Source organism: Hipposideros armiger, unplaced genomic scaffold (genome assembly GCF_001890085.2).
Source record: "Hipposideros armiger isolate ML-2016 unplaced genomic scaffold, ASM189008v1 scaffold_32, whole genome shotgun sequence".
NCBI lineage: Eukaryota > Metazoa > Chordata > Mammalia > Chiroptera > Hipposideridae > Hipposideros > Hipposideros armiger.
In genome coordinates this window covers 2,406,562-2,429,878 of record NW_017731382.1, presented here as the reverse complement: position 1 = coordinate 2,429,878, position 23,317 = coordinate 2,406,562, and the positions used below count along the sequence as shown (strand labels likewise).

The window sequence follows — 23,317 nt, the reverse complement described above, 5'->3', positions numbered from 1 at the left end:
GGGGGGGAGCACAGCTCCTACCCCATGCTCTGGCTTCGGGCTGGTCTGGGTTTGGGTGCCAGCTCTTCCTGGACTCGCCCTGTGCCCCTAACCCAGCTTCTCACATATACACCATGTGGTAATGACTCCCTGCTTCACAGGGTTTGTGAGGGTCCCGTGAATAACCCCAGAAAGGACTTAAAACAGGGCAAATGCAACAAACCTTTACCTAAACAAACGAGCAACGAAACCTGTTTGCTTGCTGCACCAAAAGACATGCAATATTTTCAGACTTTCCGTAGACCTGTTGCCAAATTGTCTTCCAGGAACATTCTGTCATTTCAAACATTTAGCAGTAATGCATTCAGATACTCTTCTTGCTGTATTTTCACCAGCTCTTGAAACTATTTTTAAAATGCACACATTTTCATCGTGGCAGTTTAACAAATGCGATTCGTGGCTGTTTAAAATTAGATTCCTTTGATCCGCACTGAGTTTGAACACGGCCCTTCTGTACTTATTAGCTGCCTGTGATTCTTCGCTTGTCATCGCTAATTCTTGCGAATGGCTCATTATTCTGTTGTTGTGAGGACCAGTAAATTAACTGTGTATATAAAGAGATGAGCATTTTCTGTCTTGCAAGGCCATTTTTTTTTGGCAATTATATGGTATACCTTTCATTTTTTACAGCATATTTTATACAGAAAGTATTTTATTCTTTCTACAATTAAATATGAGATTGGTGCTATCATAATGACTCTTTTTCCTTGCTTTATGTTTAGGATTACCTTGAACTGTGGAATACAAGTGGACATATGTCATTCTTTGTACTTTGGTTTTTAACATTAACGGCAATTCAGTTAGATGCTGATATTTTTCTCTTAACTGAGTGTTAGTATTGTTTTGCTTTGCTTCACTCATGTGTGTAAGCTGAGGTCAGAGCATTTACTAACATTCCAAATGCCAGTCACTGGCCTCGTTACACTATATGGTGCAACCTCCCCTCCCCCTTCTGAATTGATTTAACACCCTCATCACTGGTCATCTTACCACATAGCTTCTTTAATATATTTAATTTCATAATTTACAAACAAAATTTTCTCGAATCTTCATTTCCAAATTTTTCTTATTCACTATTATCATCTACTCATTCTTCAACATAAAATTTAAAATACTTTGTGTAATTGCAAAAAGAAAAAAATCTTGTTTGCTTTTTTATTACAATTCATTAAATGCATAAATTATCAGGGTAAAATTGGCATCTTTAGAGAATTATGAATCCCCTCCCAGAAACTGAGGATGTAACACCCCTAATTTAATTGTTTAGCCTAAAATTGAATTTGTAATTACCTTTATATGGATCCTGTAAATGCCTTACTAAATTGATTTCAGACGTTTTACATTTGCATGTCTGCTGTGAAAGTGACCTTCCATCGGTCATGTTTCTAACTTGTTTGGCTAAGATATAATAAACCTGTGGATCTTTGTTTATTTTTTTTGCAACTCAGCACATTAGTGGACACTCATTATTTTTATACTTTTGGTTGGTTTTATCAGCCTTTTAAGGTGGACAGTGTCATTAGCAAAAATAATTTAATCTTCTATTTTCTAATAATTTATTGATTTTTCTTATGTTATTGCATGGGCTAGATTTCCTGAATGACGTAACATAATAGTGGTGATAATGGGAATTCATATATTTTCCTTTCATCTCTGATATTCTCAATCTAATTCCTTCAACCATGGCACAAATCTGCTGAGGTCTGAAGCCTGGAGTCGGAGGAGGGCGACAGCTGGCTGGGCTTCAAGACTGAAATATAAACATGTCATTTCAATTTTATTTATGGTAACGAAATATAGAAAATAATCTCAATATCAAATAAGAGTTTGGTGAAATTAAATTGTGTGGCCATGAGATCAAACTTTTGTACTCACAAGTACTGCCTCAAAGACTATGTTTTGGCCCAGGAAAGACTCTAAATTATAAGATTAGCCGAAGTGCCAGGTACAGAAATGTGAGCTCCCAAGAAGAACCCTGGGTTCTCACCCGTCCAGCACTCACCAGCTGTGTGAGCAGGACCACCTGCTTCAACCTCTGGGCCTCAGCTGCCTCACTTGTTAAATGGGTGTCATACTGGTGAGCATGTCCCGCGGTGCCCTGTGCCTGACACGTAGTATGTGCTCACTAAACACTGATACCATTATCACCATCCCACCTAACACATTTCCTGTCCATGGCATGGAGCACAGCAACTTGTTAACAGCGTTTTGTTTTCTTGTTGGAATTCAGAGCAAATTCCATTTTTTTCTTCATATTTTCTTCGGTATTTCCCACAATACAAGCATATGTTTTGAAATATGATGGAAAAAAAATAAAACAAAGGCAGATAATTCTGACGAGTTAAGACTATGATGGGACAAGGCATGGGAAGGGGGTAAAATGGTTTGAACTCTAGGGAGAGGGCTGGGGATGGGGGTCAGTGTGGCCGATGAAAAGGGTGTGTGTTGTGAGGGTTCTCCAGAGGAAAAGAACCAGCAGGTTGGAAATATGTACCACTGATATATAAGCAAATAATGACGGGCTGAGGTGTGCTGTAATGAGGAGATGAGGTGCCCCAACTCAGGCAGGCAGGAGGCAGGAGGCAGGAGGCGAAGGGCACTTGCCCCTTCCGCCACGTCTTGTTCCACTCATGCCTTCCACAGATTGCAGACGCCCACCCAACCAGGGAGGCCCGCTCCTTTGTTGAGTCCGCAGATTCAAATGCCAGTCGGTTCCAGAATCACCCTCACAGACAGATGCAGGCACAATGCTTACTCTGGACACGCCGTGCTCAGCACATGGACGCATGGAATTAACCATCAGAGGGCGGACGCTGGACCAACCTGGGAGAGATGCTGGGGCCGCAGCCGCTGGTCACACACCTACACTTCAGGCTCCTGGCTTGGCTCACGGCACCTTGTAGAAGTGGGGGTGCTCAGGAGTGGGTCTCCAGCAGTCACGGGGCCTCAGGGGACCGGTCGGGCTGCATATGGGACGATCGGAGCCCTACAACAAATGCAGTGCACAGGCTGAGCGTGCAGCTCACAGAGAGACCCATGTTCCACTCTCCTCAACCCCAGATGGACAGACGGACTGACGGACGCTCATTGACTGAGCAGTACATTGTACAATATTGGTCACATGGTAAGTGTTCTATGTGTGATAGAATGTTCTAGGCCAGGGGTCGGCAAACTGCAGCTCGCAAGCCACATGTAGCTCTTGGGGTATGTTTGTCTCAAAAGTTTGCTGACCCTTGGAAGAGCCAATCCTGTCCCTCACAACAATTTAAAAATTATTCGAGAGCCATAAAACAAATGAAATCACCATTATATGGATAATATCCTTTAAAAAATTTATAAATGAAACTATGATAGTTTTATTTTCATTTTCAATTTTACTTCAGAGCCACAGGCACGTACCCAAAGAGCCACATGTGGCTCGCGAGCCGCAGTTTGCCGACCCCTGGTCTAGGCTCCTTTGAGAAGACTTTTTTTGCCTCTTCTATTTGCCTTTTTCTTCTCTTCCTGTAGAGAATCTCGAGAAGTTTTATCCTTTGTAAGAGCCATCCTGTGTACCGTCACATTTCCCATAACCACCAGCTAAACAATATCTGCTATATAGTAAGTTTTTCCCTTTCTTTTTCAGTAGCATTGCTTCTACTGCATCTATTTTTCAGTTTTTCAGAGCGCTGTGTAATATATACTAATCCATGGATATACTAAGCCAATTAACACAGGTCCAATGTTTATCCATTTCCCAGACACGGCTGTTTTGGAAATAAGGGAAAGGTGTGATGTGTGCGTCAGACGCGTGGCTGGCGTCACCGCACTGATGGCTACGATGTGAAAAATGAGCTGCTGCTGATTACAACACCCAGCCAACACAGGCAGCGCTGGCATGCTAAGCACTTGGTTCTTTTCACGGTAGCGCTAAGCATTTATATTGAAGAAAATGTAGAGTGAAAAAATAAATAGGAAAAAGCCACTGACTGTCCAACATTCAAATATAACCACTTTTTTCTTTTAAAGATTTTTTTATTGGGGAATTGGGGGAAGGGGAACAGACAAGTTGCTGTCCTTTTGTTCTTCGGTCTAGTTGTGGAGGATGTTGCTTCACTGGCCCAAGTTGGCACCATCGTTGTGCTCTTCCCGGCAAGGCAGATCAGTCGCCGGCTTTTGGACATTCGCAGCGGCTGCTGGCCACTCACGCTGGCTGCTGGCTACACACGGTAGCCCATGGCAACCCCCTGCAGCAGGGGCTGCAGCCTACGCCATCGCCGGTGACTCACAGCATCCCAGCTCCAGGTTGAGCTGTTGTTCAGCATCTTAGCTGTAGAGGGCAGTGTCACTGGCCCTCATATGTGGGATCTGAACCGGGGCCCTCTGGCATCCCAAGCCAGCTCTCAACCAATGCGCCACTCGGCCAGCCCAAATATAACCACTTTTAATATTTTATACTTTGCTTTTCTAAATAGTCTGTTTGCTTGTCTGTCTGTCTGCGATTTTACATGATCAGAAACCATCCGTGGACTTAGCGAGGTATGCGTATGTCCTATCGAATGAAAGTTTCACACCGAGTTTGTCGTAGCCGTTTGGAAGGTGATCGATCTACGGGTTCAGAGGTGGCTGCTCAGCTGCTTTCCTGAAAGCAGTCATGGCCGGCTAACGGCTGGCATTCGGGCAACGGCTGGCAGAGGAACAAGTGAATGGGCCACGGGCCTTCACACAGTAGACACTTCACGTGCTGGATATGGTGGAGAGCATGCCCGTCAGAGCCACCTTCCAAACGGAGGCTGCCCTTCAGAAAAAGCTGCCCCTTAAACAATGCCTCGGATGCGTAACAGGCAGTGGAGGAGCGCGTGGAGGCAACTTTGCTTCTGGCCTTGAATCATGCGTCTCCCATGAGGACACAGAGCGCAACAGCCTCGCTGCCATCTTGGAACAAGGAATGGGAAATGTGGAGGCACAGCACAAGTGAGAAGCTCAACAAATCATCCTGCCATGAGCAGCTCTCCAAGCCAGTGGGGGACATCTCAGCCTCTAAACGTCCGAGGCAACGCTGTTTCCAGAGCGGGGCAGTTTTGTCAGATACCATCGCTGGCTTGGGGGGGTTTTGTCCAGAATTATGGACAAAGTTGACAAATGAGCCCAGTGAGCCAGAGGATGGGTCTTGGGAGATAAAGTCAGGAGGCCGGTGAGGACCGGACCTGGGAAGCCCCGTGGTCAGGCCTGCAGACCTCACTCTACTGCTGAGGGGACGTCACTCAGGGTTTTTCTCTTTCTGTAAGAAAACGTTTCGTAATGCCCCTGCTCTGTCCTGAAATGAAATCCGTAGGTAGCACACACTCTTTGTCACATATAATTTCCAAAAACATTCAGCATGCAGCCCTAGCTGTGAATAAGGGCAAGATGAAAGGAGCATAATGTTAATAAAATAATAGGCATTCGGTATTTAACTGCGCAGTGTGCTGACACTAGGACTCAAATCGCCTGCTGGGCACATCATGGCTGCCCTAAGGAACCCGTGATGTCAATTAAGAATAAACAGGAAGGCGGAAACCCAGCCGCTGGGGACCATTTGGGACAATGAAAGCCATTACAACAGCCCCATCTGGGGCCTGGGGCCAGGCCCTCTGCTCATTTACCGTAGAAAAGAAACTGCTGCCTATGGCCAATTGGTGACCAACTCGTCCTGTGCCGCTGGAGATGGGCAGATGGCAGGAGTGGCGGTGGCTGGCGACTCTGGGACAGGTTTATTCAGTGTCGCTCTGAACACACGTCCTCTCCTGCCCAGAATCACAGTCATCAGCCACCGGTGCCTGGTGTGAATGCGGAGGGCTCCTCAGGCCATGTCAGGAGGCAGAACCCCGTTCTCTCAAAGGGGTGGGGGGGGATCGGCGTGCGCACACCCAGGCCGGGGCTTCCCTGAGGTCTGCAGGCTGCACGAAGCACTTCCGTCACCAGCTCACCTACAAGCCAAGCCTCCCCCCCCACACCCACTCGGGGGAGTGTTTGTCCAGCTTACCGTCAACTTTGGGGGTCTTATAGAATCTTGCATTGACTGTTTCTCTGTTTTCAGTCAGTTCACACATGTTTATTCAGGTTCCAGTGTTATTTTATCGATTGTGGCCTTCTCAGCAAATGTTTCCCCAGGGCTCCTTCTGAGAAAACAGGTGGGCCAGGACCCCGGCAAAGGCGGCTGACGATGGCCAGGAGGCCTGGGCAGGGGTGGGGCGGGCTCTCGGTCACCTGGTCCCAGGGGCGGTGCTTGCCCCACAATCCCGTGCCCCTCCCCCCATCAGGGTGGGGTCTCCTTGGGTGGGGGTCAGGGGAGCAGCTTTGGACAAAGGGGCTTTTGTCTTCTTCCCCCTCCATCTCCTTCCCTCCCTCCCTCCTGTCTCTTTCTTTCTTTCCTTCGTTTCTGTTTTTTCCTTAAAAGCAGATTGGGGTTATCAGCCTCTTCAGTTCGGAGCACACCTCTTCCTCCATTTGTGGGTGTGCTTTTCCTGATTAGATCGTCCAGATCACTCAGGAGCCGCCTGTCTTCCTCTTGTCCCTTTGGGCACCCCCTCTCGTGTGCCCGATACTTGTCCATAGGTGTGCACGTGTCCTCATGAGATACACAGGACGGGGGTGATGAGGCATCGCGCTGCAAACCTCGCTCTGTCCCTCACATTGTCTTCCTCCAACACGACACAACATTTTGAAACCTAAGAAGCAGTTGGAGAGACCGCGGGGGAGGAGCCACTCGCGGCTCTGTCCCAGGGCAGCCCAGGAGCGGGTCCTCCCCGTCTGGAGCAGGCGAGCTGCAGGGAGCAGGCGCGTGTGTGGCTGCGGTCCTTCCCAGAATGTGCTGCTGGACGCAGGAGAAGAACACCAGTTCTCTCCTCTGTGATGGGAAAGCAAAGGTTTCAAACAGGGAGAGACTGGAACGCAAACTAGATGTTCGCGGAGCCACGTCAGTGATAGGAGCAGAAGCCCCGGTGGGTTCCAAAGTGCCTGTTTGTGGCGCCTGCATGCCCAGCATTGCCTGTCAGTCAGGGGATGAAGAAATGAACGAGGGAACCTGGGGACACTCCTGGGAGAGGACAGGCCGGGAGGACAGTCCACTCCTGAGCTCGCCTCTTGGGAGATGTGGGGCAGCTGGCCTCTCATGCCCTCATGTGTGCTCTCCCTGGGGCCAGGCAGAGAGCCGCCTCCATGTGCATCTTTCCTCTTGGGCTACAAGGAAGTCCGTCTCCTGCCGTGACCGTGGCCTGTGACTCTGTTTCATGGGCAGCTTCCATTGTCCCCAAGCGCTGAGACTGCGGGCCAATGAGTGCCGCACTAAATCCACTCTGGGGACTTTAAAAGAACTGTTCCTCTTAGTTTTGCAGGTTGCCCAAAGGAAAGGTGCTGAGAGGAAGGCAGGAGGGGGCGACAAGGCGCTGCCAGTGGGAGACGGCCGATGGCGCCTGCAGGGATGGGATGGGGGGCGGGTCTGACAGCGGGGGCCCTGCTGGTAGCCCTGGGCTTGTGGCAGTACCAGCACCTCGCAGGAGCCTGCGCTGGGCTCTCTTCCTTTCCGCCCAAGGAGCGTCTGGTGAGCTGTTTCTTCACAAGCTCTGAGTCTGGGATACGGGATGCAAAAAAAGAAACACTGAAAACAAAACCCATCGATAACAATCCCGTAAAAATGCCACCACGTGGGGCCGAGTCTGGTTCCCTGGTGACATAAGAGGTCCACCCCGGCGTCACCTTCCCCGGAGACGCCATGGCAAGGAGGGGATGTGCTGAAACTCACTCAGGAGATGCTCAGAAAGGGGACAAGGCCACCAGGCCGCCCCGAGGCTGTGGTCTCGCGCTGGCCACGCAGCTCCTGGGGTGCCGTTCTGTTGCGCGTTCAAGCCTAAGAACTGAAATTCACTTACTCATCCACGTAAACAGTTCAGTCAGTGTCCTCGGGAGTTCGAATGTCAGAGTTGGGGGAGGCGGGTGACCCAGCACCTGCATGAAGGGAGGAGGGGGCAGGAGGCTGTAAAGAAAACCGAGCAGAGCGTGGTGCCCAGCGCGAGGGGCCTGCGCCTTTCACGGGCGCCCAGGACGGGCTCCTTTGATGAGGTGAGACCTGAGCGAGGCCTACAGGGGGGAGGGCGAGCCACATCCCCAGGGCAGGTGTCCTCAGAAAGGGACAGGGCAGTGCATGCTGGGAGGTCAGCTACCCCGAGGAGGCCGCCACGGCAGGGGACGCGTGGAGGGGTCAGCTTGAGGTCTGAACGGTGGTGGCGGCCAGACTGGTGGAGGCCCCCAAGCGTCATTTGGGACACTGGGGGCTTGGGCCCCCTCACCAGCAGAAAGGGCCACGTGTAACTAAAGCGGTTAGAATGGGGCTTAAGTCCGTGACCAGCCGTGGGGCTGCTGGAGCAAATGCCACCCGTCCAGGAGCTCCGTGAGGAAGGCGCAGCTTTCCAGAGCGCCCAGCCCGCGTCAGGGCGCCGTGGGCTCCCCGGGTCCATCCAGGGAGATGCATTGTAACAAGCTCCCGGCTGAGTCTGGTACTGGGTGGTGAGCCTTCACCTCCGTCCGGGAAAAATGAGTTTGTTCTGTCCCTCCGCCTCTGCCCCCTCATTACAGTTCCTCCAGCAGCGGGTTTCCGCCATGATCCATATACAAGGTACACAGCCCCACTGAGAATTTAGCCAACTAATGAAACCCCCAAATTCCACTCCACATCTTTCTTATTTATTTGCTTTAGGAAAGTGGACCCTAATTGGCCATTAAGAAAGTGTGGTGTCGTTTACTTTATGGGTCCCCTGGATTTATCGAGCTGGCTCTCGCATTAAATGGGACGAGAGGCTTTCATTCAGCGTCACAGTACATTTAACTAACCGTTTCGTTTCTTCCCAGACCTCAAGGAACTAACATTTATCAAAGCGTTTTGATCCTTTGGAGACAGATTAATAAGCAGCTCGTGTCAGTTTCGTATGATAAAATGAGTCAATAAACAGACGTGCATGCCAATGTGAGGGCCACTGAGCCACACGTGGCACCCTGTATATCCGTGTTGTCACAGAGAGAAATTACTTAGGAAAAATAATCTGCAGTGTTATAGTTCGATTATTAAATGGGTGCTCTAAATCTGTTTGCGCAGTGTGAGTGTGTGTGGGTGTGTGAATGTGAGTGTGTGAATGAGTGTGTTTGTGTGAATGTGTGTGTGAGTGTGTGTGTGAGTGTGTTTGTGTGTGTGTGTTTGTGTTTAGGACGAATCTATTTTTGTGAAGATTAAGAATGGTACACAAATTTGAATGGAGGCTTTAGAACGGCAGTGCCCTGATGTCACGAGCTTCTGGTTAGCCCTGCTGTGGTTTTCAGGGTCTTGCTGTCTCAGTCGAAACTGCTCATCTGTCGCAGTTATTGTGCCAAAATGACGACAGGCAGCCCATAAACACATGGCGCGGCTGCTTTTCAATAAAACTTTATTTAAAACCACGGGAGGCCAGCGCACTGGAACCAGGAAAGCCCCGGTATCTGCCCATCCCCAGAGAGGCAGTCTGTTTTTGAATCTCGTTATCAAAGGACTGTGTATTCATCGGCGGCCTGTTCGGCCCTCGTATTTGAGGGGCAGTTTACCTGTTCACCTCTTAGGAACTAACTCGGGAGTCCCACGTCTTGCATCGCACTTCCTGTAGCTCGGACGCTTCTTGGCAGGTGCTCCATTCTGGTTTGAATGAGTTCTCCCTCTGGACTGACTGGTTAGCCTGCAGATAACGGCCGTTTTATTTTACCACCAACACCTGCGCGTCTAAGAAGTCGTGTGTTTTAGACAAGTCAGCCCCTGACATTTGTTTTCCTTGAAAATTTTTTCTTTCCATTGAGTCATATTTAATTGTATTGAAATGGAGATTAGCATTCTGGTTTAATAACGAGGGAAAGGTCTTCCATTTTGACAAGGGAACTCCAGAATTCAATAAATAACAAAGTTAATTAGATAACAGGGACAAAAGTGTTTGTTGCATTAATCCTGCCACCAAATGAGACTTGATGGGAACGCTGGGAAATGGGCCATTTTGAACTTCCCCAAAACACGCCATTCCTGGTCTTAACTTTGGGAAAAAGAACTTAAGAACTCGTGTTTAGAAAACCGAGTCTCTCTTCTGTTGTGCTAATAACGGATTATTAAGTTACATGCATAAAAAGTACTGACTAACGTCAGGAGGGAAATGCTGTGCAGGCCGTCGTGCCCTTGGCTGTCTGATGGCAGCCTGTCCCCTTCCTCACTGGTCAGGCGGCTCTCAGGGCCAGGGACCAGCCGGTGGCGTCAGGGTGGGATTGCTTCCTGAGGACGAGGACCTGAGACAAACGAGGTGCGTTTCTCCCGGCTTTCCGCCTGGGAGACGCTGCTGGTGCTGCCCAGGGTCGGTTTGTGGAGAGCGGGGGAGGCAGAGGAAGGCTGGTTTCCGGTCCAGGGAGCCCTTCACCTTCCTCCCCTTCTCGCTGGAAAAACCGTATTCTGGACCTTCTGTGCTACAACAAATGGTTGACAGTCACCAAGTGCTGTCAGAGACACCATCCCATTTAATGATCAGGAACGCTTCATGGTGTAAGTACTAACATGCCCAAGTTACAGATGAGGAGGAGCCTGAGGCTTAGAGACTTCGGGGAGTCTTCATGGGGTCGTAGAGGAAATCGTGGGACAGTCGCTGTTCTGGGTCCGAAGCCACTTGGGTGAATCTAATCACTAAGGAGCCGTTGTCCTTTTGGGCAAGGGCTCCCTGGGTTCAAGCGCACGTAACAGACTGATTATAATGCCGTAAACAGACAGTGTCTGTCGGCCTGTTTGTTTTCTAGGCGATGGCTTTATTGTGCCAGCAGGTCATCCATGTGGAGTGGGGGTGGGGCAGCACATCTGCGACCTCCTGTTTCTTCTTGGTCGAAGGGGCTTGAGACATCCCTGTCCCAGGCCACATGGGAGTGTCACAGCAAAACAAAGGCAGGGACTTTCACACGGCGTGGCAGAGCGACGCTTGCCCTCACAAGGCTGGAGTTTTAACCTGGAAAGTTTTACCTGTTCAAGTCCTGGACTGAAGCCATTTATGACAGCGCCATCTCCTGGGCACACAGACACGGGTGGGCTGAGGACTCAGTCCTCGCCGGCACAGAAGTCACATGCCAGACAACTGTGTCCACTTGCAATGTGCAAAAATCTGCGCAGTTACAGATTTTGAACAAAAAGAGCAGCAGCAGCAGGAAAATGTTTATTTAGAAATAAACTCGTTGAAGAACACAATCCTGAGAGAAGGCTGAACGTTTAGTGTCAAGCAAACAGGCAGAATTTGTCTTTTTATGGAAATTCAGTGTCTCCGCAGAGCCCAGGGGGCTGCGGGGCTGCCCTGTCCCCTTCCCATTCCCAGCGGCACCGACAGGCAGGCCGGAAATAAGGTGAGAAGGAGTGAGTCTGGCGCCCACTCTCCCCTGTTCCTCCCAGGACAGAAGAGGCCCGGCTGCCACTGGTCGGAGCGCAGCCCAGGGAAGTGCGCTGCCTGTCCTGCCATGTCGCCCATAAGTGAGGCTGCCGAGGATGGAGATCCGTGGGCAGGCCCCCCAGGACAGAGACCTCTGGGTTAGGCTCCCAGGACAGGACCTATAGGAAAGAGGCCCCCCAGGATGGGACCTGTGGGCGAGAGGACCCCCAGGACAGGATCTGTGGGTGGGGCCCCCAGGATGGGGACCAGTGGGCGAGGAGATGCACTCCTGGTGAGACCAGCGTGTGGATGAGGGACATGAGCCCTGAGACCCTGGTGAGGACATGACTTTCTCTCCCTTCTCAGCTCCCCCATGAATGAGACACGGGGCTAACGGGGCAAGCACTGTGGTTTCGTCACCGTGTGAAGACGGTTCCCCCACGGTTTTACCCCCTGCTGCTGTGAGAGTACAGCTAACACAGTGAGGACTCGGATGCCTACTTGACATTTAGTGGTGTGGCAGTGACAACACTGGTGACAGTCATTCTCTGGGTGCATGTGATAAACTGCACACTTCTCACCCATTCCGTCAAGTCATTGGCTGTGCACAGCGACCCTATGAGGACGGGGTGCGTGGTTATTGTAAGAGTGACCCCATGACCTGCTTTGTCTGGGGCAGCCCCCTTTCCTGTCATGTGCATAATTATATATTGGCCCCCTTTGGCTGTCCAGTGTCTGACTTAGGATGACAGTATGCACAGTCCCCCTAACTGTCACATCCACACATGATGCTCGGAAGTTGAAGCTCAGAGAGGTGAATTGCCCAGGGCTCAGAGCAGAGGGCAGCGGGCTTCAGACTTCAGAACAAAGGCTCTGAACCACTTCCAGGCCAGTGATCACAGCCCGGCAGCCTGCTCCCCACAAGAGGGCCTGCTCCCCAGCAGCTGAAGGCAGGGGGCCCTGGGAATTCACACGTTAGCATATAAATGAAGGAAAGCAATTTGGGGAAAGGGTGAGAATCTGCAAAACAGGAGCAGTGCCTGCTTTCCTCTGTCTGCCTTTGGCCTTGGGCCCTGGCCACACCTGCTTAGGCTGCGGCCAGGTGGGGAACTGGGGGGAAATGCTTTCACAGCTGTTCCGACCTCACAAAAGCATAAAATTGTACTTATGAGAAAGTCAGTTTTTGATGGACTTCCTTTGCCTGTTTGGCAATTTTGTTTTCTTGAGTCTGAATGGGATACGAGGGAGTGCGAGCCCCCGTTCTTCCTGGAAGCCGTGGTTCCACGGGGCTTCGTGGACCGAGCCTGTGTCCTGCGGCGTGGAATTAGGAGGCTGTGTGCCAGCTGGCTAAGGCCCCTCAGCCATCTAGAGCCAGATAATGCACACGTGTGTGTGTGTGTGTGTGCATGTGTGTGTGTATGCAATGTGTGTGTGCATGCGCGCATGTGCGCGCATGTGTGTATGTGTGTATGTGTGTGAGCGTGTGCATGTGTGTGTGTAATGTGTGTGCGTGCATGTGTGTGCGCGTGCATGTGTGTGTGAGTGTGTATGTGTGTGTGTGTAATGTGTGTGTGTGCATGTGTGTGCGCGTGCATGTGTGTGTGAGTGTGTGTGTGCGTGTATGTGTGTGTGTGTAATGTGTGTGCGTGCATGTGTGTGCGCGTGCGTGTGTGTGTGTGAGTGTGTGTGTGTGTGTGTGTGTGTGTGTGTGTGTGTGTGTGTGCGCGCGCGCGCACATACAGGCCAGGCTTAGACAGAGGGTGGCTTACCTAGTGACTGGTCAGCGGGACACTAATAAACCAAAGGGGCTCAGAGCGCTCAGGCTGGACCCTCCTTTGGAAAAGGCGCTCAGGACAGGTCACGTGACATAACGGGCATCACAGGCAGCGGGGCCTTGGTCGTCCTTTGCGTCAGGGCGTGTCAGTTCCTGGCGGGCTGATCAAGGCTGGCTTCCTGCCTAGACCCAGATCCCCTGACTCAGGGCCCATCCTGCTGGACGGGCCAGGCCTCCTGTTCCCCAGGGAGGGGAGCTGCCCAGGGGTCACCTACAGATACAGGGTGGCATTGCCAGGCTCCACAGCTTCGAAACTAGGTGACTCTTGACTAACTTTTAACTAGGAGCAACGGCCCACGTTTTTATGTCTGTGTCTAATCGAGATTTTACTAGTTGTTTAAGTTTGTGTTGTTTTAACATTGAATAATTCAGATGCCAGTAAAACATAGCCCCACTGAACATGGCAGAAGAACACCCACTTTGAGAGATGTTACACATTTTTTCAGGTGTTCTTATCTGATAATGTCAACACGGACCTACCTTGATTTTTCTGTAGGTGATTAGTTCATTACCATGATTCTTACTCAGGAAAAAGTAAACGATAGATAACGCTGCTGAAAACACTTCTTCCTAAGGAAACCTTAGGAAGCCAGGAGAACTCTGGATGAAATCCACGAGTAACTAAGAACAATCCTCCTGTAATCATAAGAAACGACCAGAAGACTTGGAGTATTTCTTAGGGAATTTCTCTGGGTGGGTCTGCAGAGGGTCCCGCGTACCTGGAGTGTCCCGTCACGGGCTCACCAGTCACATATGCTTTTCCACAGGACCGCGCATGTGGCCACTCCCGTTTCGAGATTCCAGATGACAGATGCTGAGTTGCTGGCTGCTCTCAGTCGAGCTCCTGACCCAGAAAGGTAAGGTAAGGACACGTTAATTTGGAAACAGAATGTGTGATGGGCAATTTTTACAGGTCAACTTGGACAGGCCACAGCGCCCTGATAGTTGCTCACACATTATTCTGGATATTTCTGTAAGGGTGTTTGTGGATGAGACAAACATTTAAATTGGTGGACTTTGAGTAAAGCAGATTACACTCCATAGTGTGGGTGGGCCTTGTTCAATCAGTTGAAGGCCCCAATAGAACAAAGTCTGACCTCCCCTGAGTAAGAGGGAATTCTGCCAGCAGACGGCCTCTGGACCTGAGACGCCACCCTCCCCTGAGGCTCCGGCCTGCTGGCCCCCCCTGAGGCTTTGGACTCACCGGCCACTACAGTCACATGAGCCGATCCCTTCAGACCTGTGTCCCTCCTGTCTTTTTCTGCCCCCACCCTCTCTGTACACACGTTATTGATTCTTTTCCCTGGAGGCTCCTAATGCAGACTGTGATGCCAGCCTTGCAGGCCTGTCACCGAGGCCGCGACTGGTCGTCCGTGTGAGTGCACTCCAGAGTCAGGAACACAGCATATCTCCTGGGCCTACGTGACCCCTGCTGCCATCTGGACGCCGTCATGCTTCCTCGTCCATTCAGTGAGCAGCCCCTGAGCCCGTCTTGGCCTCCAGGCCTGCGGTGGACGTGGTGGACGTGGAAGTGGGTGGAAAGGCTCCCGTCCACATGTCCCTTGAGCCAAAAGGAAGCAGATTAGGGGTCTCCGAGGGCCGGGGGAGAGGGGTTTGAGGAGTGACTGCTTGTGGGCATGGGGTTTCCTTTTAGGTGATTGAAATGTTCCAGAACTGGATGGAGGCGGTGGCTGCATGACTGTGGGAATGTTCTAAACGCCACCGGTGGTCTGTTCTATGTCACGTGTGTTTTGCCTCAATGCAAAAAAAAAGAGTCTTGCTCTAAAATCCAGGCCAGTCCCGAACATACGGGCTATGTGTATGTCCCTCTAAGCTGGGTGGCCTGCTTAATTTAATTTGTATTTTAGTTTCTTTACATGAAAACCCATCTGTGAACCCCAGGCATATTTTTCTTTGAAAGTGACTAATTTCAAATGTCTTAAGTGCATAGTGCAGGCTGATGAGTCTTCATTTGTCACTGGGTGCCTATGAGTGGGGCACTCGTCTCCTTAACGTGTCACAGAGAAGCTGGTGGGCTCTGATGACAGTTGTCCCTGTAAAGGAGGCTTTCTCCTGCCTCGTCCGCCTGGCTGGGTGGCCTCCCTCGTGCCGCAGGCATGTCAGCCTGAGCTGCGCTCCCAACTCACGTGGTCCTTACCCATCTAGGTGCTGGGCCATCCTGAAGGAGGAGAGGATTCTGCAGACGTCCACACACACCCATTTCAGGGCATACTGCCTGTCGGCTGCCAGTGGCTGCAATAATACAGATGCCTGATACCATTTTGAATATTAATATCCACCCGCCACGTTCAGCAGCATCATAATTTGGCAGTGCTTGGTGGTGCTGCTGCCTTTCCAGCCAAATGGCATTTGTCACACTCAAGTAGGAACAATTATTAATAATTTTCATTTCATTAGAAGCACTACGATAAAATGTCAACAGCCTTAAAAGTGCACCAGAGGTGTACAAATTAATTTTGATTTTCTGAAGTGTAATTGCTTTTGTAAGTACTAGACTGTGTAATCACTTCGGGCGTTATTACTTGTGCAATCAATTATACTTAAATGCACTTATCTGTTTTCAAACATGATTTTCGGAGGTCACCTGTTGGTGTTTTTTGCTATTATAATAGGAAGATGTTATAATTCATATTGGACATGCAGTAACCAAGGCATGGATAGGGTAGTGATGAGATAAATTGAAATATAATAGCAAAAATTGTTTCAGCAAGCGATCACCCCTCCCACATGTGGATTTTGGGCTTAATTCGTTTTAATGTAAGTCTGGCTGGGGCACTACACATCGTGACTACAAAATGGCTTCCCCAGTGGCAAAGTAAACATGGGCGTCCACGTCTGTTTCAGAGTGTGGCCGCTCGGACTGGGGCCTGGTGTCCGACTCCAGGTGCTCTCTGGGCACCGCTGCGTAAATCGCTCCACACCCATCTTTTCCGGTTTGTTCCTCTCTAACGGGAAGGTGCCAGAGCGCCGTGCCTGGAAGCCACGGGCGCTTTCATCGTCTCCTCTTCACTGCACGGCCGCTGCAGGCTGGATGCTTCGTAAATTCTTCGTGAATGAGCACATGAGCAGCGTAATGAAGGAAAGTCAATGACAGAATGTGAAGCGCTCCTTAACTGAGAGCCAGGACCATGGTTGTTGTTAGTCATCATAACAGGACGTCAATAATGACAGTGTCGATCCTGGAGAAGTCTGTTGACGTCACTGCTTTGGGCCGGGAAGCAGAGCCACGCTCAGTGAGCCGCAGGAAGAGCCCGCACGTCACCAGGAATTAAATCAACGCAAACTGAAACAGCAGTGGAATACCTTTATTGCCTATAAAATAGCAAAACGAGAGATCAGTAACATTTACAGATGCCGGAGTGGTGAGGACACGGGTGCCGCGACCACTTCTGGCAGGAACATAAGTGGGCCCAACCTTCACAAACAGTGAGCTAGCTAAATGTTTCAAACTTCAAAATGTACATGACCTATGACCAAGGATTTCTACTTTTGGTGTCTCCTTTAAAGAAATAGTAAGCGAAGGGCCGGCCGAGTGGCGCGTCGGTTAGGAGCTGGCTTGGGACACCAGCTCTGAGCAGCAGGGCCCTGGTTCAGATCCCACATGAGGGCCAGTGACGCTGCGCCCTCTACTGCTAAGATGCTGAACAACAGCTCTACCTGGAGCTGGGCTGCTGTGAGTCACCGGCAACAGCATAGGCTGCAGTGGGGCTGCCATAAGCCACCGTGAGTGGCCAGCAGTGGGCATGAGCTTTCGTGAACTGCCGTGAGCTGCCATGAGCGGCCGTCCAATGGCCGGCGAGCGACTGCCTCACCCGGGAAGAGCGCAATGATAATACCAACATAAGCCAGTGAAATGACGTCCTCCACAACTAGACTGAAGAACAAAAGGACAGCAACTTGTCTGTTCCTCTTCCCCGATTCCCCAACGCTGTTCCCATCCCCCAATTCCCCAATAAAATATTTTTAAAAAAAAGAAATAGTAAGCGAAGACCTGTACTCAAATGATTTTTTTGCAGTATTAAGTACATAAAACAGATATTGCATAAACGTCCATCTACGGAGACTATGGGAATAAGTCGTGATACATCCACAGAACAAAACCCTATGTATCCACTGAGAAGATTCTTTATGGATTGACATGGAAATGTGCTGAGTTATAGTGTTAAGTGACACAAACAAGTTGCAATCCAATGTCTGTGGTGTGCTTCTGTGTTTTGAGAGGTTGGATAGACTGCCTAAGACCTGGAAGGGACCTGGACAGTGAGTGGATCAGACACAGAGAAACACCGCCTCCTGGGGGATTGGGATGGCGTGGGTGTGGGCTTGTGACTGTCACTTACTATTTCGCATTTTTAAGTGGTGGTATTCCATGTGGTTTTAGTTTATCTTTCATTTGAAAGAAATTTAAAATAAATGCACCTAATCGATCTAAAAGTAGTTTTGAATGGGTGAGATCTCTCTTGGTAAGTAACCAACCCAATCCGTAAACGCAGAGTAGCCAAAACTGCCTGATCCCCACTCCCCCCCGCCCACCGCCACCCCCGCCAGCCCATGTCCATTCAGGCGCTTTTCCCAGGTTGGCTTCTTAACGGGCTCCCAGCTGGAATTGCACAGTGCGTGCACGAGACACATGGAAGCCTCGGGAGGGAGGATGGCACACCCATGCCATTTATATGAAGAAGCGTTTACTTCAACTGCAGCTTTCTCAGGACCTTCCAGTCATACAACACAACTGAGAGCTGGACCAGCCCCCATACGCCCCCAAAAGAGGGACAAATTCACAAAATTATGTCCTCGTCCTCAAAATGACTTCTTTAGCTGTTAGCTAAGTGTCTGCACACAGGTGATTAGGCTGAAATGTTAAGTCCTGCCTCCATGGCAACGGAAACAACAACTCTAGCTCTTTGGGACTCGGAACTGACATGGTGGCCTGTGGCACTTGTTACAATCAATCCGATTGGATGTCCGTAACGGGGTGGCCATCTCATTTTACCTTGTTGACTTTTAAGAAATAATCACATTTCACATCATATTAGTAAGTAAAATTGTAATTATAAGAAAAATGATGGAGCCATAAAATAAGAAAGTCAGCCCTATTTAAAAAAAAATTAATATCCTGATTTAAATAAAATAAAACCTTTCATTGACCTGAGAACTTGGTTAATGAGGCATTTGCCAAATTGTTTAGTTTTATGGCTTGCCAAATGTGTAATTACTTTGCTTGGCACTTTTAGAAAACGTTATTATAAACTCTTCTTCCCAAGAAAATTACGCAACATAATTATTAACTCTAAAATCACACACACATTGATCTGCTCATCTTTGCTTTCATGCTTCAGCTGTCACTTAAACGTCGGCTGCTTGAATCACGCACCTGTTCACAATGGTGTTTTCAATGTGTTTCTACTAATTTCCCTTTATTTGGTAGAGAGCCAAACCCTGGAAAGAGGAAGTAACAGCAATGGGCTTTGCTAGAAAGTCACCCCAGTCACTTCGGAGGCCCCGATCACGTCCACACGGCTGAGGACGGCCGCAGCCCTGTCGGCCGGTACGCACAGCCTGTGTTACACGGTCTCATCCATTCTGAATATTTCAGCCAGAAACAACAGCGTTTCAAACGCAGACACACAAAGACAAGCTGGCCCCGTCAGGGTTAGATTTTGTTCTTGCTTTCTCTTGGAGGTTGCCTCTGAAAAGTAAGAGTGCCTTTTGCTTAACGGACAGAGGAGAACCTGTTTCATCCAAATTTAAACCTTTATTTCGAGGTGTTCATCTCTCATGTTTCTTCTTTCAGCTTCCTTTCTATGAGGCGTCCGCTGTCTGCTAACCAGGACACCCTGGGGGCCGGGCTGGGCTCAGGACCGCCCTCCTCAGCCCCTGCCACGGCCACGCCGCCTGCGTGCTCCTTCATTAGCGGGCAGAAAGACCACCTTCTCCCTTCACGTTGGTTCAGCCGTGAATCAGAACAGTGTTATGGGCTGAATTGTGTCCCCCCACAAAATTCACTTGTTGAGGTGCTGATCCCCAGTGACTCAGAATGCGGCTGTATTTGGAGGTGATTAAGGTTAAATGGAGCCATGCAGGGCCCTCATCCAGTAGGACGGGAGCCTTTATAAGAAGAGGAGATTAGGACTCAGACACACGCACAGAGGACAATATGGGGAGGAGATGGCCACGGACCAGCCAAGGCAGAGGCCTCGTAAGGAACTGATCCTGCCGATACCTTGAGCTTGGACCTCCAGCCTCTAGAACTGTAAGAAAGTAAGTTTATTTTCCTAAAGGCCCTGTCTGTGGCCCATTGTGAAGGCCACCCTAGCAGCCTAGCACTTTGCTCTGCTTGGTAGGGAACTGGTGAGTAGCGATGGAGCGACTGGACCTAGCTCCATTCTTCACTGAATGGCAAGACAGCAGAGAAATGGATTGAGCTGTGGCCACAGTGGGTCCGTCCATAGAGAAGGACCTACCAGAAGTCACGGAGATTCAGGGGCTCATGGTTCCCTGGGGGGCGGGGGGCTGCAGATATGCAGCTGACGTAGCTGCGTGATCGTGGCTTTCTTTGTGAGAGAATGTGGAGGCACCTGCCTGCTCAATAGCAGACAACGTTACTGTCACGGTTTGAGCCCTTATTTCGGTTATACAGCCCCACCCCCCAAAATGTCAGGTTAAAGATCCCCTGAAAATTGCTGGAAATTTCCTAATTACCATGCAAAGGAGAGTTCTAAAAATGCACAAATCTATGCACATGGACACTGACCTCGCAAGACTGAGGGCAGCTGTTGTCTTCTTGGAAAGCGTCCAGCTCCAGACCTGGGGTTTGCTGCCCCCTCCTGTAGAAATGGGCAGTGGGTCAGGTTTCAGCCAGTCCCCATGAGTGCTTCAGGTCAGATGGAAGTCTGATTCTGAACAGCTTCTGTTTGCAGAGAAACAGGCTTTATTGAGCCTTTCCGTGTTGCACTAGGATGCGTATCTCTCCAATAAACAAACAAAGAGTGTTAGAATTCTTGAGGCACAATGCTGGGTGATTTTCACCTTTACTGGCCTGTCCGCCCTAAATTCCATCTTTTGCTCCTGATTTGGCAATAAAGATCCATATATATTTATCTGGGGGGAAAGGACACAAATAAAGAAGCTCTGAAAGCATAACCTTTTTTCTCTTTGGCCACTGAGAGTTTATCCGTATAGACCCACCAGGACGATGTCCTCTGGTGCTTTTTCAGGTTTTATTCTGCATTTTGCTCTGTGCCTCCTGAGACAACCCAGGAGAAAGCGTGTGCAGATCTGCATGATGCATTCTGAGAAAACATTTTAGGTCCCGTTTTAAGGAAAGAGTAAGACATATTTTCACTTTTGCACCTTCTGTTCCCAAAGGAAAACATTGACTTGAAAACCAGGCTTGCAAACAGCTTCCCACTTAAACAATAAAACGGCAGCGAGTTTCTACCAGTGATCCCAGAAGGCACGTGCGAGGTACAGAACCCGGTGTTGATAAGCGCATGGGATACATGGAAAGAACGCTAAAAAAACCCAGTGATGCATGTTACTTTTTGACTCAAAATGATAGAGAAGAATCTGAACAGTTCCTATTAGAATATCCACCTGGCATTTACAGAAACATCAAATTAAGCCAGAAAGGAAAAGATGGCCTGCGTATTTATCCACTGGGTAACGAAGGCAGATTGCTGTAAGAAACTAACGCAGTCCTCTCAGCTTTATTCTCCCGCACCTTTTTTCTGGGAAGGACTGTCCTAAGTGTCCTAAATGCAGGCTCCGATGGGCCGTAAAACAGTCACCTAGGAGACCCGACACTGCCTACCGACTACAAACCGAGGCTTCATTTTCCTTTGCTAAATGTGTTGTTTTTTCCTAGTGATTAACTGGAGGGAAAAGATAAAGTCAGGCACATATTAATTTCCAAATTCCAGTGAAGCGATGCGACACATACCTGGCCAGCTCACTTCCATTCCCACGGTTAGATAGCATCCTCCTACACTTGTGCTTACAATCCTTTTTATTACGTCTCAAAGCTTGTGCGTGGGGAGAAGATGATGATGCTTATCAGAGAGCGCTGCTCTGATGTAAGCCGGGCCTGGAAAAGCTGTGCATTGACACTTCATAAAACTCGCCAGGTTTTACAATCAAACTCAAATAAAAAAGATGTACCCTTTCCTCTCATCCATACTTAGCAAATTTACCTTAAAACTCACCATCTGTAGTAAACGTTGTGCAAATGATATCATGTGCTTATAATTCTGGGGGAAAGAATTTTTTAACCAGCATATACTTCCGGTTATAGCTGAAATATTAATGGTTCAGTTGCAGGAGGGGCTGCTGCAGTTTGCTCTTTCACAAAAGCCACGTTTCCTGAGATTTCCCTGATTCCTGGACCGCATTGAGATCCCGCAGTTTTCAGGTAAGACGGCAAAACCTGCTTTTTGCTGAGAGCTTTTCCTTCGGGGGAGCAGTTCTGGGCATCAGCATGTGATGAGCAGTGGATGTTAACCACAGCGACCTTCCGGGGCGGTCACAGGGGATTGTGGGAATGTGACTGAAATCTCACCAAGGTGTCGGCGCCTGGGATTGGGGGAAGCGTTTTAACCCCACTGGAGAGGTGTGCTGGGGCGGGGCTGGGCGTGGTGACGCTGGGGGTCCTGGGGTCTGAAGGGGGCGCACGAGGAGCCTCCCTCCCTTGTCCTGGAGGAGGGTCTCTGTAACGCGGCCCCTCGTCGCTGAACCCACCAATGAGGAAATGTGGGTTAGTCAGCCACTTGCTCGGTCCCCTTCTGTCCATGCAGCTCTTTGTTTCTTGTCAGTTTCGTAACATCTGTCGCAAACAACAAGCGGCCGGCGCAGCGATGCACGCCCACCAGACGGGTGTGAGGACAGCGCTGCCTGGTCGGTGTGGCCTCAGTTACGCCATCTTGCTCGTGGGGGTCCCCCCCTGCTTACCAGGATGCAGACTCGTTACCACGCACCCCGCTGTCCCCCGGGCAACCCTTCCGCTTGGATCAGTCCCTTCCGGGTGGAAGCTCGGGGCTTCTTCCCTCTGCCTCTCCCCAGACATGTCAGGTGGACAGGGAGCTCATGGCGGTGGGTCCATGAGGCTTCTGTGTGGCACATGGGCCCTGGGCCACCTCCGGGGTCTTGGCCGAGCTCTGCAGAGATGCCAGGCTACTGTCCAGTCCACACTGGCCTCTGTGGCTGCTGAAGGCACAGCCAAGGAACACATGGTCAGTCCTCTCTGCTCACTCAGGCCCAGCGTCCCCCCCTCAGGCCACCTGGGCTCTCACTGGGTTCATGTTCAGCTCCTGACTAGGTGGCTCACCTGGCATGTCCCTGTCATGGGGTCACTTCCCGTGGCAATGGAGATGCCACAGGGAAATCTCGGCCCTCCCTCTGAGGACTGTCCTTGGAGGTGGGCACCGCTGCAGGGGTGCAGGTCACTTTTTTGAGAGCGCTTGGCTTGTGGCTTCAGGCAAAGTGCATCGGACAGGCCCAATGTTGACCATGGCCTCGGAAAGGGCCATCTCCTGGGGAGTTGTGGTGACAGAGGCACCTGGCTTTCCTGCATGGCTCCAATGACCCCACACATTCATATTTCAAAATGGCTGAAAAGACTAATGTGCACAGTTTATCGCAGGCGCCTGGCAGGCGAGAAAGTCAAATGACCCTTCAGTGATAGAAACCCAATCTACGGCCCTCAGCAGATCCCGGTCAGCTAAACCCATAACCCCTGCTGCCCTTCGAAGGGCTGTCCCGAGACATATAACACGTTGACTTTGGGGCCCTTTCCAGCATCATGGCTTCATCTTGCTGCGCCAACATGGGAGGCACGACCCCCCTCTTCATGGGGCCACTCCTTCTCATCCCACAGAATAGGTTTAAGTGCTGTGGCCTCAGAGACCCCCCCCCAGACCAGCCTATCCAGCAAGAACCTGGGATCTGTTACATTACAGGTTACACTGGGTTTCATTAACACACTTTCTAATTATATGATTATTTGTAC

The 23,317-nt window shown here is 50.1% G+C and overlaps 2 long non-coding RNA genes across 2 annotated transcripts; one reads left to right on the top strand and one right to left on the bottom strand.

Annotated features, from left to right (window-relative positions):
- Positions 1-3,550: 3,550 nt before the first annotated feature.
- Positions 3,551-21,710, top strand: LOC109380004 (uncharacterized). Its single transcript, XR_002123349.1, has 3 exons — positions 3,551-3,639; positions 14,061-14,150; positions 21,628-21,710. It is a non-coding gene; the product is annotated as an uncharacterized LOC109380004 (long non-coding RNA).
- On the bottom strand, positions 16,041-22,723 carry LOC109380003 (uncharacterized). The gene is made up of 3 exons (XR_002123348.1): positions 22,637-22,723; positions 20,069-22,515; positions 16,041-16,626 (listed from the first exon to the last, which is right to left on the bottom strand). It is a non-coding gene; the product is annotated as an uncharacterized LOC109380003 (long non-coding RNA).
- Positions 22,724-23,317: the final 594 nt, after the last annotated feature.